The following is a 3,571-nucleotide window of genomic DNA, read 5'->3' as shown; positions in this document are numbered from 1 at the left end:
TGATTGTTATATTTTTATTATGAAATTCATAGTAATTGAGATTATTTTTTAATATTGATCAACTAAACAATTATGAGGAAAATAAAAAGCCTATATTAAAACAAACATACTTTTTAAAAATACCCATTTAAACACAGTAATTATAATCTTCAAAACCAGATTTAAAGCTCCTCTTCATAAGGTGGTAGGAAAGTATATTCTATAACTAAGTATATAATTAAATTATTTCCATAAAGTTTATTTTGAATATATGCTATGTTACACTAGACAATACACAAAGGACAGCTAAACAGATAAATCCCTTATAATAGTACACTTATTGGTCTAAACACATTTATGAAAACCATGTACAAATACCAAAGATTTGCTTTAACATAGGAGTAAGTGGTTTTTCATGGTCAGAGAAAATTGAGTGTATATGAGTTACAAGTTCGGGCAAGGTGAAAAGCAATAAAGTTATTTTCAAGATCCAAAGAAAACTGTAACACTCGAAGATTACTTTTTCACAAGGTGAATAATTTCTGTTTGGTTTTCATAATTTCTCCAACACTTCAGAGGATGCGTGGGTCCATATTCCCTCATGTACATTCGGAGCTAGACAGACACCTTGCAATTTTGAACTCTTTCATAGAAACACATATGCAGAGGAAATGCCTAAAGCCTTATTAGAATATACTCATCTTATTTCAATCTGTAATGTGATCAAAAGGTTAATTTAAAAAGTGACATTATTTTAATTGCTTTAGATATCAGGCCAACTAAATGTTTTGGAGAGTTTTTCTTAGAACAGTTAATTTATGAAAATTCTCAAATTAGAAATTACACAAAAGGTAAAACTCAAACATCTCTATTGTTTTCTTCACTCTTTTTATTATGCTTATTATATTTACACTTAAAAATTTAATTCATTTATAAAAAATGTTAAATACAGGGGTATATTAGCTTAAAAGCCCGATTTTATCATTCACAATACATTTTCTTCTGTTTAAAGAGATAATTTTTGAATAATTATCCAGGTCCTTTTTCCATGCAGTTACACACAATTTTATAAACACAGTCATATGTGTTTTTAAACAAAGATTAGATCATTATATAGATACTTTTTGTAAAAAAAAACAACAAAGAAAAACAACCTCCCAGGTTCTGGTCAAAATGGTGGAGTACATAAACGCTGTGCTTACTTTCTCTCATGACTACATCAAAATTACAACTAAACTACAAAACCACCACCACTGAGAATTACCTGAAATATTGCTGAACCGAAGCCTACAGCTACGTACACTCAGAAGAGGCCACCTCGGGACTGGTAAGAGGGGCAGAGACGTGGAACAGGCCTGGTCCCACACCAGCGTGTGACCATTAAAAATCAGGAGGGATATTTCAGCTATGAAGGTCTCCCCATCCCCTGGAAGAGCAAGGGGACCCAGGGCTACTCCAAGCCCCCCAGCCAAACGTTCTAATACCCAGGAGAGAAGTCCCCATAACTTCTGGCTGTGAAAACCAGTGGAAATTGTGACTGAGTGAGAGGAGAGTGGCTGGAGTCCCAGGTGCTCCTCATAAATAGACCTTGCATGAACATACTCACCAACAAAATCACTGACTCTGAGCTCCAACGTTGGGACAGCAGTTGGGGAGGTGACAGGGACATAGAGGGGGAACCCAGTTGTCTGACTTCAGGACGAGGGCACGAGGGGTGACTTTCTCCCAGATGGAGGAGCTTGCGGAAGCCATTGTTTCTTTGTTGAGCCCTCCCCATTCCTGGCATGCTGCCGCAAGCTGCCGCAATATTTGAGTCTCCATCAATCTGGCCCTGCCCTGAAGATTCTGAGGCCACACCCCACCCAACTTTTGGGCACAACCAAGCTGCTTCTAGCATCTTTTTTTACAAACCACCTGCCTTGGCTTATGCTGAAGGCTTTCCTAGGTCCTCTCAAAGGTTCAGGGAACCCAGACAAGCAGCATCTGGCTTAAGCATGTCCTGTACCTCTGGCTGAGCAGCTCTATGCTCAGCACTAGTGCAGCCAGCCTTTGTTCATGGCTTGGCCTCTTGAGGCACTTCCAAGCACAGCATGGGTGGCAGCTGTGGCAGCCATCTGCAGATTGCTCTGTGGCTCCTGCCAGGTGGCCCTGGTTGAAGCAGGAGCTGTGGCTAAACTTGGCCTGCAGCCCCTCACAGGTGGTCCTGGAGCTGGCCTGCCCAATGGTCAGCTAAGGGAGGTAGAGAATCACCCAGGTGCCTCCTATGATGACACACCCAAAGGGCTGAGTGGGTGGGCATCAGAGCCTTGCTGGGCAGATCCTGCTCTGTAGGGTTAGCCTCTGAACCACAGTTCCTCCCGTGTAGGTACGGCAAGCCCTCACAAACCAATCAACCCCAGGGCCAATTGCTCCCATTGATGTGCAAACAGCAACCAAGGCTCAACTACAAAAGAAAGGCATATACAGCCCACATAAGGGACACACCTAGAGCACATGGCTCAGGTGACCAGGGAGACTGAACCACTGAGCCCCAAAGCACACCTACTACATAAGGCCACTCTCCTGAGACAAGGAGACATATGAGCCCTACCGAATACATAGAAACAAACACAGAGAGGCAGCCAACAGGGGGAGATAAAGAAACATGTCCCAAATAAAAGGATAGAATAAAGCTCCAGAAAAAGAACTAAACAAAATGGAGATAAGCAATCTACCAGACGCAGAGTTCCAAACACTGATTATATGGATGCTCAGTGATCTCAGGGAGAACTTCAACAAAATGATAGGAAACATAAAAGTAGAGATAGAAAACATAAAAAAAGGAACCAGTCATAAATAATGAACACAATAATTGAAATGAAGAAAACATTACAGAGAATCAACAGTAGATTAAATGAAGCAGAGGATCAAATCAGCAATTTAGAAGGTAAAGTAGCATAAAACACATAATCAGAGCAGCAAAATAAAAAAAAGAAGAACCTAAAAAAATGAGGAGAGTTTAATGGGCCCTGGGACAACATCCAGCATAGCAACGTTAGTATTATAGGGGTACCTGAAGGAGAAGAGAGTGAGCAAGAATTGAAAATCTATTTGAAGAAATAATGATCAAAAACTTCCCTAACCTGGTGAAGGAAGTAGATACACAAACCCAAGAAGTGCAGAGAGTCCCAAACAAGATGAACCCAAAGAGAGCAACACCAAGACACATCATGATTAAACTGCCAAAGTTTAAAGTAAAGACAAAGAGAGAATCTTAAAACCAGCAAGAGAAAAGCAGTTAGTTACCCAAAAGGGAACTCCCCAAAAGACTGTCAGCTGATTTCTCAACAGAAACTTTGCAGGCCAGGCTTCTAGCAGGAAATATTCAAAGTGATGAAAAGCAAGGATTTATAGTCAAGATTATGCAACCCAACAAAGCTAGAATTGAAGGACAGATAAAGAGCTTCCCAGATAAGAAAAAGCTAAAGGAGTTCATCGCCACCAAACCAGTAGTATAAGAAATCTCAGAGGGACTTCAAGATGGGAAAAAAAAAATAAGAATAAGAATAATAAAACGGCAATAACTACATACCTATCTACAATTACTTTCAAT

Source organism: Hipposideros armiger, unplaced genomic scaffold (genome assembly GCF_001890085.2).
Source record: "Hipposideros armiger isolate ML-2016 unplaced genomic scaffold, ASM189008v1 scaffold_555, whole genome shotgun sequence".
Classification (NCBI taxonomy): domain Eukaryota; kingdom Metazoa; phylum Chordata; class Mammalia; order Chiroptera; family Hipposideridae; genus Hipposideros; species Hipposideros armiger.
Note: the sequence above shows the minus strand (reverse complement) of the source record.